Consider the following 14,184-nt stretch of genomic DNA (forward strand, 5'->3'; position numbering starts at 1 on the left):
TCGGATCCTTTACAGAAGGTAAAATTTCCTTGCAGGCTGTGTAAGGGTGACCATCTCCTTCGAGATTGTCCGGGCATTCCCAGAGTCTTAGAAGTATGGTCTCAAGACCTAAATCGACCACCCCCATCGACTTCTAGAGATGATGTCGGTGCTATGCATTCAGCTAATGATGGTAAGAATAAGGGAAATATTAGATTGACCTGTAGGTTATGTGAAGGGAAGAATCTTCTTCACTTTTGTCCTCTTATGGATAAAGCTTCCAAAATTTTGGAAAACCTTATAGCTCCTCAAGTTAAACTCTCTGTTGGTTATCAGAGACTTTCTTCTGACTCTCTCCTAGTTGGTAAAGAGATTGATTTAGATTCATCTCTTGCCAATCCTACTCTTATTGGGCATGATTCTCTTTTGTCTATTCCTGACCAACTATTGGTCAGAAAGAGTATTGACTTGGATCCCCCTTCAATCGTTCACTATGTTCCCAAAGACGGTGGTGACCATACTACTCATGTTCTTCTTATCTCCTTGGATTCTCATGAATTGAAGAGTGCACCTCCCATCTTGGTTGTTCAGGAGAGTCCTTCTCCTATTCCTACAGGGCATGGGGGGCATCATATGATACCCGCACCAAGTAGTTCTTTCATTTCTTTTGATTGGAGTCAATTGACTGATTTCTGCCTCCCATCTTATGTGCCTTTATAGATCATAGTGCAAGCCTATAATATGGTAGTAGATGGCATTGTATTAGATGAAGGCACATCTGTTAGCATCATGTCTTCTACTACTTGGAAAGCTTTGGGATCCCCTCAACTTGTGCCCATCACCTAGAATCTGGTGGCTTTCAACGGAGGAACTAGTCAACCCTTAGGGATCCTTCCGAAGTTCCCTATTGCTTTAGGAGGAAAGACCATCTATATAGACATGATGATAGTCCAAGGTCCCTTAAATTTCAATCTTCTCCTTAGACGTGACTATGTTTATGTCATGGGAGCTCTTGTTTCTTCACTCTTCCGTGTGGTTTTTTTTCCATAGGAAGGGAGAATAGTGACAATTGATCAATTATCATTCTTCAGTCACCAAATGGCTCCCATCCTACCATCATCCCCTATTGGTTCTCATTTGAAAGCAGTACCCTCCCTGCCACAGGTCAATTATGTGGCTACCCATTCCATTTCCACATCTGGTGATGATCACATAGATGGCATGGTACATTATGTATTAGGGGCATTGGAACCTGATATGTCATTTGTACCAGTTGACATGTGTTCCTCCCAGAGAGTAGTTCTCCCATGTAGTGAGGACCTCCTAGGAGCCATCTTCTTGTATGGTCCATGAAACAATCAATGAGGGTAGTTCCTAGTCTTGTGTCAACCTCATTAAAAAATGAAACAAAGTGTCAGAGCATGATTCCTGGTCTTGTGTCAAGGTCCTTAAAAAATGAAACGAGGAGTCTTGAGGATAATTCTTTTACTGTGTCAACCTCGCTAAAAAATGAAACAACTCCCTTTTCCAAATTGAGTCTGAATAATATTTCGTAAAATCCCAGTCACACCTTTCCTGGATCTTGAAAGTGAACCTTCATTCCATCCACCTAGCTGAATGAAATGAAGCTTGGGGGGCATGTACCTCAAATTGATTCATTATGCTGGGGGCATGCAAACTTAACTCAAGCATGGTTTGTCTTTGTTTCAAGCTTGTGTAAACATGAAACCGAATTCAAGCAGAGTTCCCCATGGTTCAAGCTTGTGTAAAAATGAACCCATGCCCAATTTACATCTCGCGATTCCCATTTTTATTAACTAACTTATGCTAGATGAGCCTTGGTTTTTTCTCCATTCCATCGCTACCATCTATTTGGCCGATCATCCGCTTTCACTTGTTTGTTTACCATTTCTTGAGGAACTAAAACAATGAGTGGTTTTACTAGCCGTCCTCTTGACCTCTTAGTTTTTTAGCAGTTCCACCATAACCGGAACCAGTCACTACCTTTATACCACTCATTGCTCCAGGATGAGTCACCTTTAAGATCTTTTCTAACTCATAAAAAATGGAAGATTTCCTATTATTTTTCCCGTTTAGACTCATTAAAGCAGATAAAAGGAGGGAGTCATCTTTGAGCTCTTTTCTAACTCTCAAAATATGAAAATATTGTTGAGCTCTTTTCATTTTGAACTCGTTAATGGCTATGGAACAATGTTTACCCAGTATATGTTTACCCATTTTTCGGGCTAGGATAAACTATTTACAAAAAAGATACTCCTTTGCTAACACAGTCAAGAGGTTCTTTTGAGTATTGTTTTCTACCTTTTCGGGCTCGAGACACAACTTTATGAAAAGGGACCTTTTGGAGTTTTCTTTTCCGTGTCTTTTTCAAAATATCTAAACATGAAAAAGATACCGAGTTTTCCTTTTTTCGAACTCGTTAAAATTTAATGGCATCAGATTCATCACCATGACGGACGCGGGCTTCTCCTTCCTATGGATCGTTAATCTTACTAGGTTAGATCTATTCGAAGGATGGACTTACATTAAAAGCATATGTTATCCCCTTTAAAGCTTGTGATAAAAAATAATTAGGGTACCTGCCAGAAATGGTGGGGTAAAATGGGAAATTTTTACCAGTTGTGTCAGCAACTCATCACTCTTGAACATGACACTTTTTGCTTCATGTCGAGTTGGGATATCCCCACTTCATCATTGACATTTCTGGGTTTTGGCTGCCATTTTTTTCCTTTCCATCTAATCTCTTCCACATCTTCATGACCTTTGATCCTATGGATCCAAAAGCTACCAAACTCTAGAATCATGTCGCCGATATGTTCAAGAGTTAATCCTTCTGTAGTTTACACTCATTATTGATTCTCTGTATCATCTATAATCATTGCATCCCTTTTCTCATTTCAATAATGTGGGATACATCATGGCCCTCCTTTAACAAGGTCACTTCCTGTCGACTTTAGCTCATTATCTAGGAAGTTGGCCGAGAGACTCCCTTCCAGTACCTTATAGCTTGCATGCCCTAATGGCAAGTTCTTCGCACTCGATGACAACTTCTCATTATTGGTTTTCGATCAAATGACTTCACGGATGTTCAACTTCAATTCATTATTCACACTCTGTGAATTGTGCTGTTAGTACCTTGAGAGTCATTGTCATTATTGGTGGTTTCTCTCACACTTGTTAACAATTCACATCATTCACTGGTAATCAAGAAATTTTCTAGCATGTTTGACATCCACACATCTATTTTCATGCTAGAATTTGTACTTTGATCGGGTCGTGTTGGAGAACAAGACCCTGGGCTCATATTACACAAGTCCATGTTGCAGAGCAATGTGACATGATCATTCTTACATACATGTCTCTTTTATATGGATGGCTCCGACCATACCATGGGTTTGTTATATGTGATCCTTCTTACTAGATGGTTACGCCCATACCTTGGATCCATTTATACGATCTTCTTCTCAATGGCTGCATCCATACGACGATTCATGTATCAGAGATTTCAGTGATGTATATGTATCTATGCTTGCTTGTAGGTTTTCCGATAGTGGTTTCAAATTTCATGCATCTTCTCGTAAAGCATTTCAACCCTTACTCTTGTTTGACCTTCAAGATTTAGGGGGCATCTGTTACACATCATTTTGTCACTGTCCTTGTACTCCCTGTTCCTCGATCCTGGAGGACCTCTACAGTGATCCTCATGTATTTTCCTGCCATGAAGAACATGTCCCTACATCCTTCTTCATCTACATAACATTTCCCTCTTACATCATTTCCCAAGAATATTCTTTCAAACTTAGTTTCCAAAACTGGTGCTAGCACTCAGTTTCTTCCCTGCATCGATTTGCAGAGTCTAACATCGGGCCCTAGCACCAAACCACACTAGTAAGCTATTCCTGACCCATGCCGATCCTCTTTTGGCAAGTTTTTAAAAATGGATTCGAAGCTTCTAGGTCTAGAAGCTTCGTGAATGGAAGTCTGGTAAATGGTTGAGCAAGATAGAGCCGAGAGAGACTGTTTGAGCTCCCTTCCCCTAATAAAATGGAACAAAACAAAAGGGATAAGGCCTTTCCCATCATAAGAGGATCCATTTCCTATCTATCAAAGATATATAAACTCCTCATTTTCCAGCCTCAGCTAGCCAATGAAAGGGCTAAAATAATCTGTAAATCTTGATAGCCATCTTGAGAACCTTACCCTTCTAGTTTGTGTGTGAAGGGAGAATAAGCTTGTAGTTTTATCTGGTTTGGAGCAAAGCAGAAGAGGCCTTGAATTTCCATTGTTTTGAGGGTGAATCATGAGATTTTTATAGTGGTGCTGGAACACAGACACAACGAAGGGAACCTGCAATGTCAAGGCTTCGGTTGTATTTCTCTTTGAAATTTATTTTACTACAACTAATGGTTTATTTCCTATGTCGTGTGTAATATTACATTTGATAGCTTAGAACTCCTTGACCTTTTAAGTAGATTGAATTAGTTTTTATGCTATAAAATTTACTGTTGTTTCTTGCATGTTTTTTTCAAGTATTTGAATGAAAGGAAGCTGGAGCAAGGAAGCAAGATCACCATCAAGTGGATTAGTGTTATAAGAGGTAGGCCCTCTTATTCAATTCTAATCTAAGGAAATTTACATTAGATTGTATTGTTTGTGGCTAGACCCTCTCCCCTAGGTTAGAGGGATTGTATTTATCTATAGAGAGAATCTTCCTACTCCACAGCTACCCAGAACTCAAGTAAGTGCTTCAAGATGGGTAAATTTGCTCAATGGAAATATCAATTTTTGCTTATAAAACAAGAATTCGAATTGAGACTTTAGTGGATTTTGGCGACATGGGTGGATGAGGCTTAGATGAGGTGAACGAGGTGAGGTATCCCTTCAACAACACACATTATTTTCTACATCTACCCACAAATTTATTTATACATGGGAAAGATTTATTAAATAGCGTAAAAGTACTAGTCTAAAAATCAAAAATTCGAGAACTAGTGAGCTATAAATCTATCAAATGCCTAACCTAATCAAGTGAAAATGCAATGGGGTAATTTATTTTATTAAATAAAATATTTTTTGATTTAATGCAAGTGGAACAAACTTGATTGAAGTTCATTAGAATGCTCTAAAAAATAGCAGAAATGTATTGTTCTTCGCTACAAAGGAGTTCCAGAAATCTAGATTTGGGACTAAGAAGACTAATCCAAGTAGCTCAACAATTATTGTGACCTTCCAAATATTTTCCAAGGATGAAATGATTCTTGCGATCCTACAAAAGAACTTACATCAACCATTTAACCCAATCCTACAACAAGAAATAATTAATAGTAAATGCAGAAATAGAAAGAAACAAGAATAAGAGATGCATGTGAATAAGAAGTGAAAAGAATAAAAATAAATTATACAAAATGATTTTGAGGCTGCTGGATGGCCAAGCCCAAAGAAATTTAGAGGCATATGGAGAAGAAAAATATTTATTAGCTGAACATGACACCAATATTCAGTATTTTCATCAATACAATTACAGCCCTGCAAGAAAATACAATGGAGCTGCAAAAATACGAGTTCTCTCCACAAGAAGAGTAATAAAAATATATCTAGAGAACATTCGGCTTGGTAATTATACAAAATGATTAGGAGTCATTCCCCATTAAAGGAGGAATATTTCCACACCAAAATATCTTGATTAGTGGATCTGGTTCCCAATACTAGGAATCTACATTAAATGGCAAAGAATACATTCCTAGATTTTCTGAATCATTGGAGTTCCACAATATGTGGCATAATTCCATAACATCTTGTTGATTTATTATTTAATATTGATCCTCTTGCAGTATGGAGAAAGTCCCTAAATTTTCTCCTCCAAATCTTCATAATCTTCCCAATATTCTCATAATATTCCACAAAAATAAATAATATTAGGCACAAATATGAAATTATTCATAAACCTTCCTAATGAACATATTAAAGTTAAAAATACGTTATCTTATGAAAAAAGAGAGGTTTAATTTTCTGAAGGATAGTGAGATGGGCCTTAATTTATGTTTAATTTAGAGGCATGAGCCTTAATTTATGTCTAATTTAGAGGCCCATCAATGAGAAGCTCTTGGCTTTCCTTGCGAGTATCATATCGCAAATCTTGCTCTTAATCACACTTGAGATCCCCTTGATTAATAATGAATGCATGAGATATCACATGAATCAAGTTCATCTCCATTCACCATGTCCTGACTGGTTTCATGTATTTGCTATGCTAACATCCATTTTAAATTATTTTCATGATTACGATGCTTACACAATTTATCAACAGTTATAGGAAAACAATGTGTCACATTTTTCTTGCGAGGAACTTGGTTCGATTGTTCAAAGCATTCACAAAGCTGTTCAAATTAATTTGTCTTTATTTATATCAAACTGGGAGTATGATGCTTTAGTCAACTCATATGATCATTATTTGGTCTTTGATGACTGTCATTCATGTTATCATTTTCCCACCAGTATATCCAATGCAAGTTGTTTTACATACTTCTTTCTTCATCGTTCAACATCTTACTATTTGGATTTTTTTCAAGCGGTTGAGGCACTTCAGTCTCCACTAATAATTATGTCGGGTACTCACTATCTTGACATGAATACTGAATATGATCAGATTTATTTTCCCTCACATGATTCTTGTTATAATCCTGTGCCTCTAATTGAAAATCCATCTTTTCAAATATTTCGGGGTTTTCAAGAGGAACATCACGTATTTTATGATCCAATCACTGAATGGTTTGAGCAACCTTACTCGGCAAGATATACTATAATAAACAAGTTTCGGCCTTTTCTCATGCTTGCTAAGCAATATGACACATAAGAAGGTTCATTCACAAGCAGTATTCAAGGTTTTTCTGATTATACTTTTTGTCAAAGAGGTAAGAATGTGGATTGGATGAAAGTCGTGGTTGTGACACATATTTCTACCCACAGGCAACACCTTCAAATGTTTATGCAAGTTATTCAAGTTTTTATCTTTTTTTGTTTCACATTTCTTTATATTTGTTTTATTTTTTCATATCTTTTTGGATGCAGGTCAAGAATAACTATGGTGGCTTCATTGGAAATTCCATTATACATGACTCTAACCTCCTAGTTGTTAGTTTAGGAGTAGGATTAGCTATACATAAGTTTCCTTCTCTTGCACCCATCCCGTGTTGTTCCCTTCAATCTCTCTTGTATTTTCTTACTTTCTCTTGCATTATGCTTTGGTTTAGCGTCTTTTGTTCATCTTTTGATTTTGTTCCATTGTTGTGTATTGTCTTTCCTTTCATTTTCTTCTTTTGTTTTCTTTCTTGTTGTTCATCTCTTTCATTTTCATCGTGTGAATAAGTGTTGTGCTGAGACATGTTGTGGCTTATTAGTATGTGTGTGGTTGAACTATAGAGATTCTTGTGACACTTTAGCATTTCACTAACCTTCTGTCTATCTTCCTTGTGTTGGTTACATCTTTTTTCCGATCAAGTTCCGATGGAAAATACACTCTGTCCATAAGGAGAGCTTTGGTCCAACCATAAACCCATGTCTAGTCTGAAAACCTTGTGCCTATACTTGGTTTCTTTCTTTTGGCATCTTCAAACTTATCCAACTAGTAGAAACAGAGAAAGGGGAAAATCTAAAATAGCAAACCTAAGTCATAGGTCTCTATATGCTTCTCTAAAGGAACAATCTCTTCTATTCTCAATAAATCGGGATCCATATTTCGCCATAAAATAAATAAGTTCCAATGCATAATTCTCTTTCAATAAATAAATGAAGGCAAAAGAAGAGAAAGGATTCATGCATTGTGAGATGAAGCAAACACTCTTCTGGGGTGCTATCTTGGCTCCCTAGCAACTGAGCGATGTTTCTGTTCCTACGTGACTCCATCGGGGTATTGTCCAGGCATGCTAGTAGTGGAGCAACACCAGAGATGAAAAATTATACTCTGAAAATTTTAATCTCGCGAGCTACACTACCCTTTCAAACTCAAAACATTGTGATTATGTTGAATCTTATGTTTGTTGAAATGTGGCAACAAGAATATTCCAATTTAATTTGTCCTTGAATTAAATTGTAAATTAAAATCAAATTTAGTCTTAACAGTTATTTGGAAATAATAAATTAATGTATTTTAAATTAATTAGTTGGAGAAATTCAAGTTAGAAGCCTTTTTGAAGTCATGCAAGAGTTATCCCTTAAATTAAGGAGATAAGATTGAGTTATATTTGAGTTGTAATTAGTTAACTTAGTTTACTGAGTTAAGTCCAGTTAAATTAGTTCCAAACTATTTGAGGAACTAATAGTGAGTTAACAGTCAGTTGATTCATTAATGCACTCAACTAGTGCTACTCCAGTTAACTGAAGGTTCCCTCATCAGAAACTCATGCATGTCTATTATGAGAAATACTCATTTGAGATTAATGTTCAAGGACACTGTACTATCAGTGTCATGTGTTTTCTCATGGAGAAAACTCATGCATGCAATCAAGGATTCATCCTTGAGGATTGCGCAGCTTTGAAGGCTTGTTTTTCCACTTGGTAATATGTTAATCATCCACAAGGAACAATGCAAGGAAATAAGAGCTTGGAGGGAAGAGAGGAAGGCTAGAGAGAAGCCAAGATTTCTTGTGAGCATCTGTGAATATTGTACTAAGAATTGGCTAGCTGTGAGAGCAAAGGATTTGTATAATTCCTATGTATTTCCACCATGGATGATAATACAATACTGTGGGGTTTTTATGTAAGACTTTCCCCAAAGTATTTTCATGTGTATTGTGCCATTGATTCTTCTTCTTCTGGTTATATTGTTTAGTTCGATCTTTAAGCTTCCACAAATTGATAGTAGAAGTAGGTTATAACATTCTGCTTTGATTTATATTGCATTATCGGGTTAACCTATCATAGATTTTCTACATGGTATCGGAGCTGTGAACAGTATACTCATAAGAGAATTCGAAGTTTAAAGTTTGGGGTTGTAGGTGCAAATTGAATTCATATCATAATTCAAGGTTTGCCAATGGCATTCTATGGGTTGAGACTCGAGTATGCCTTGGAAGGTAGCTCGAATTACATAGCATGGAAAGATAGAATGGAGGTTGTGTTAGAAGACAATGGCTTGAAGGAATTCATTGATCAAGAAATCCTAAAGCCAACTTCAGCTAATGCACAAGAGTTGGCTAAGTGGAAAAAGTGTGTGGCGAAGGCAAGATGGATCATCCTTGAGGAATTTTGAGACCATATTGTCTCGAGTATCCATGGGAACGATACTCCATTTTCAATGCGGAAGACATTGAAGGACCTCTACTAGAAAAGTAGCGACCAGAGGAAATTGGTGCTCAAGGATAAGCTTCAAAGAATCAAGATGGAGAAGGTGATACTATTTCCACATATCTAAACAAGATCACCACCTGTAGAGATGAGCTTGGCAGTGTGAGAATAACTATTGCCGATGATACGGTGAGCCTCACTCTGCTTGGACTTCCAAAGAGTTGGAATAGCTACTAGGACTCTATGAATGAAAGGGAGAAACTTCCGAATTGGGAATGACTGTGGTCAGATCTTAATGTAGGAGGAGATAAGGAGGAGCACTTGAGATGGATCTTCATCCAAGAATGATGATGAAGAAAATTTGGCCTTAGCAAGTAAGGCAAGGAAAGGGAAGGGGAAGGCTTCCCATTTCAAATCAAATTCTTCTCATGGAGGGAAGAAGGGTGACATGTCTAAAGTAAGATGCTTTAACTGTCATAAGATGGGACATTATGCAACTAATTTCCCATCGAAGAAGTCTAAGAAGGGAGCCTCAGAAGGATCAGAACGTGACGCATTAGCCTCTCAATTCGAAATGGACTTTACCCTCATCGCATGCATGGTGTCATCGATGATTGGTTGTGTCTGGTATCTTGACAGTGGAGCCTCATTCCACATGACCGGTGATAAAAATTTATTTAGTGCCTTGGAGGAGAAAGACCTCAAGATGTGCATAGAGATGGGTGACGATGAAAGGCATAGTGTTTCAGGAGTGGGCATGGTTGCTTTTCAGAGGGAGCATGGAGCTCTTCTCACCTTAAGAGATGTGATGTATGTGCCTGGACTGAAGAAGAACTTGGTATCGGTCGAGATGTTGGAGGACAAAGGCTATGATGTTGTCTTCAGTAAAGGAAAGGTGTTCCTAAGACACATAGCCACAAGTCAGGCCAAGAGGATAGGGATTCGGGTGAAGAATCTCTATAAAATAGAGGTAGATGATTGTGCAGCATTTAGTACAAAAACAGAATTGGTGGAAAGCCAAGACATTGGCGAGTTGTGGCACAGGTGGTTGGGCCATTTGCATCATGGGGCTTTTGAGATAATGCAACAGATATCTACATGACTTCCCAAAGGTAAACTTGAGCAAGTTGACACATGCAAAGATTGTACCTTGGGAAAGTACACCAAGTCTTCCTTTCATGATCAAGAAAATCGAGCAGAGGCTATCTTAGAGCAAGTTCATACTGATTTGTGTGGACCATTATCGACGGCATCCACAACGAAGCAAAGGTATTATGTGATTTTCATTGATGACTATTCTCGTAAATGCTGGATTTATTCATGCAGAAGAAGGACCAAACTTTCACAAAGTTGTGTGAGTTCAAATCTGTGGTCGAGAAAGAGTCAGGGAAGAAGATCAAGGCCTTGAGAAGTGACAATGGTGGAGAATATGTCTCTCAAGAGTTTAAGGACTTTTATGCAGCGGAAGGAATTAAACGAGAGTTGACAGCACCTCATTACCCACAACAAAATGGGGTGGCTGAGAGGAAGAATAAAACTATTGTAGGGGCAACATAGGCAATGTTACATGACCAAGGCCTAACACTTAACTTGTGGGATGAGGCATGCAACACAACGGTCTATTTGAATAATAGAAGCCCGTATTGCATACTTGGGATGAAGACACCAAAGGAAGATTTCTCTGGTAAGAGACCAGATGTGGGTCACTTCAGGATCTTTGGCTCATCAGTATATTTCCACGTGAAAAAGGATGCACAGAATAAGCTTGAGCCGATAATAGAGTTAGGGATATTTGTGGGGTACACTGATACACCTCACAACTATCAGGTGTACTTGCCTACTAGTCGGAGGATAGTGGTTCACAAAGATCTCAAGTTTGATGAATAGAATGCCATGTGAGTTTCCCTTGAGAGGGAGCTCCAACAATAAGCTGTGGAGGAACTATTGGTTCCTAAGGAGGAGGAGCCTCAGATTGATGCTGAGTAGCCTCAAGTAGAGGTTCCAAGAGTGGAGACATCCACTCAAGCAGAGTCTTCTAGAGATGGACGAAAGCGCACAAGAGAAGCTAATAGATTTTTGGAGGATGTGAGAAAGGACGTGGGAGCGCCATCTTCTTAGCGAAAACAGGGGAGGTCACCTGAGAGGTACACTGGATACATGGCCCTTGTTGGGAAACGTGTTGAGACCGAGCCATATTCCTTTGAGGAAGTAGTGCAACAACTGATTTGGGTTGATACTATGGTGGAGAAGCATAAGGAAAGATTTGTTACCCATGGATTTTCACAGGTTGAGAGGATTGACTATGATGAGAATTTTTCTCCTATCGTGAGGTACTCATTATCAGATCTATGTTGGCACTATCAGCACATATGGGTTGGAATATCTGTCAGATGGATGTGAAGACTGCATTCCTCAATGGTGAGATTGAGGAAGAGTTGTACATATAGCAGCTGGAAGGTTTTGAGACCTTTGATCATGAGTCGCATGTGTGCCGACTCAAGAGAGCATTGTACGGGCTAAAGAAAGCACCTCATGCTTGGTAAACTAGGACAGAAAACTACTTTACTGGGTTGGGCTTCACAAAGAGTGAAGCGGATGCAAACCTATACCACATCATGGTGAAAGGTAAGCTGTTGATCATCGTAATTTATGTTGATGATCTCATATTGACTGGTGATGATCAGTTGATCGTGTCTTGCAAGGAGAACCTTGCAAGAGAATTCAAGATGAAAGACATGGGTCTCATGCATTACTTCCTTGGCATGGAAGTGTGGCAGAAGGATGGGGAGTTGTTTGTGTCTTAGGGCAAGTATGCCAACGAGATACTCAGGAGATTCCACATGGAGAAGTGCAAGTCCATGCAGACTCCTCTAGCAGGTAACCAGAGGAAGGAGGTTGCTACTTCAAGAGAAGTGGTAGAGGCTACTATGTACAGGCAACTTGTGGGTTCATTGATGTACTTAATGAACACACGATCAGATTTGTGCTATGCATTGATCCAACTGAGTCAAGTAATGGTTCAGCCTACCAAGATGTTTTGGAAGGTGGAAAAGCATGTATTGAGATACCTCAGAGGCACATCTCAGTATGGATTATGGTATAGATGGATAGAGGGAGTGAAGCTACAGGGCTTCACTGATGCAGATTGGGCAGGGAGTCCATCAGATCGGAAGAGCACATCAGGAGGGATTTTCAACCTTGGGTTAGCGGCAGTTTCTTGGTACAGTAGGAAACAGAGGTCAGTTGCACTCAGCTTGGCAAAGGCAGAATACATGGCTGCAAGTCAGGCAGCATGTGAGGCCATCTGGATGTGGAAAATACTAGTTGGTATGTTTGATTAGAGGACGGATCCAACTGTGATCTATTGTGATAATCAAACTTGTATCAAACTCTTTGAGAATCCAGTATTTCATGATAGATCCAAGCACATCGACATCCAGTATCATCATCTCAGAAATTGTGTAGTGAGGAGGATCATGTTGTTGCAGTATATTTCGATAGAGGAACAAGATGCTCACATTTTGACAAAGGCATTGTCAAAGTGTAAATTTGAGTTCCATAGAGACAGGATCGGGGTGGAAGATAATCCCTTTCTTGTTGAGAGGGAGTGTTGAAATATGGAAACAAGAATATTCCAATTTAATTTGTCCTTGAATTAAATTTTGAATCAAAATCAAATCTAGTCTTAACAGCTACTTGGAAATAATTAATTAATTTATTTTAAATTAATTAGTTGGAGAAATTAAAGTTAGAAGTCTTTCTGAAGTCATGAAAGAGTTATCCCTTAAATTAAGGAGATAAGATTGAGTTATATTTGAGTTGTAATTAGTTAACTCATTTTACAGAGTTAAGTCCAGTTAAATTAGTTCCAAATTGTTTGTGGAACTAATCATGAGTTAGTAATTAGTTGATGCATTAATGCACTCAACTAGTGCTACTCCAGTTAACTAAAGATTCCCTCATCAGAAACTCATGCATGTTTATTCTGAGAAAGACCCAGTTGAGATTAATGTTCAAGGACAATATACTATCAATTGCATGTGTTTTCTCATGGAGAAGACTCATGCATGCAGTCAAGGATTCAACCTTGAGGATTGCGTACTTTTGAAGGCTTTTTTTTTTCACTTGGTAACAGGCTAATCATCCACAAGGAACAGCGCAAGGAAATAGGATCTTGGAGGGAAAAGAGGAAGGCTAGAGAGAAGCCAAGATTGCCTGTGACCATCTGTGAGGATTGCACTGAGAGCTGGCTAGCTGTGAGAGCTAAGGCGTTGTATAATTCCTATGTATTTCCACCATGTATGATAATACAATAGTGTGGGGCTTTTATCTGAGACTTTTCCCAAAGTATTTTCATGTGTATTATGCCATTGATTCTTCTTCTTATGGTTATATTGTTCAGATCGATCTTTAAGCTTCCGTAAATTGATGGTAGAAATAGGTTATACTATTCTACTTTGATTTATATTGCATTATCGGGTTAACCTATCACAAATTTTCTACAATGTTGTGTTCAACCAAGAAGGTATAAAGGGGACCATGTCTGTTCATGGGGTAAGTGGAAAGGCCAGAGTAATCTGCACGATGAATCAATACTCCCCGAAAAACCAAGGCCCTACACCAAAGGGTTAAGAAAAACAGAGAAGTTGTAATTCTACTAGTGTGTCACCAAGTGTTGTAGCGGCTATAACACACTCCAAAATTTTGGCCTATGCCTAATTTCAAAGCCTTCCTTGGTCTTGTACATTTTTTTTGCAAACATTAAGACTCATTTCATGTATATTTTTGGAGTGTTTTGGTCCCATTTGTTACTTAGGAAAAATGTTGTATTTTCACATGTGGGTTGTCACATCAAGTTTAAAACATCATTTTGGCTATTTAAAGGGTCCCTCTTTTTGTTTA

This window comes from Pinus tabuliformis, chromosome 8 (genome assembly GCF_031772625.1).
Source record: "Pinus tabuliformis cultivar Carrire ecotype Pingquan chromosome 8, CPIR1, whole genome shotgun sequence".
Classification (NCBI taxonomy): Eukaryota; Viridiplantae; Streptophyta; class Pinopsida; order Pinales; family Pinaceae; genus Pinus; species Pinus tabuliformis.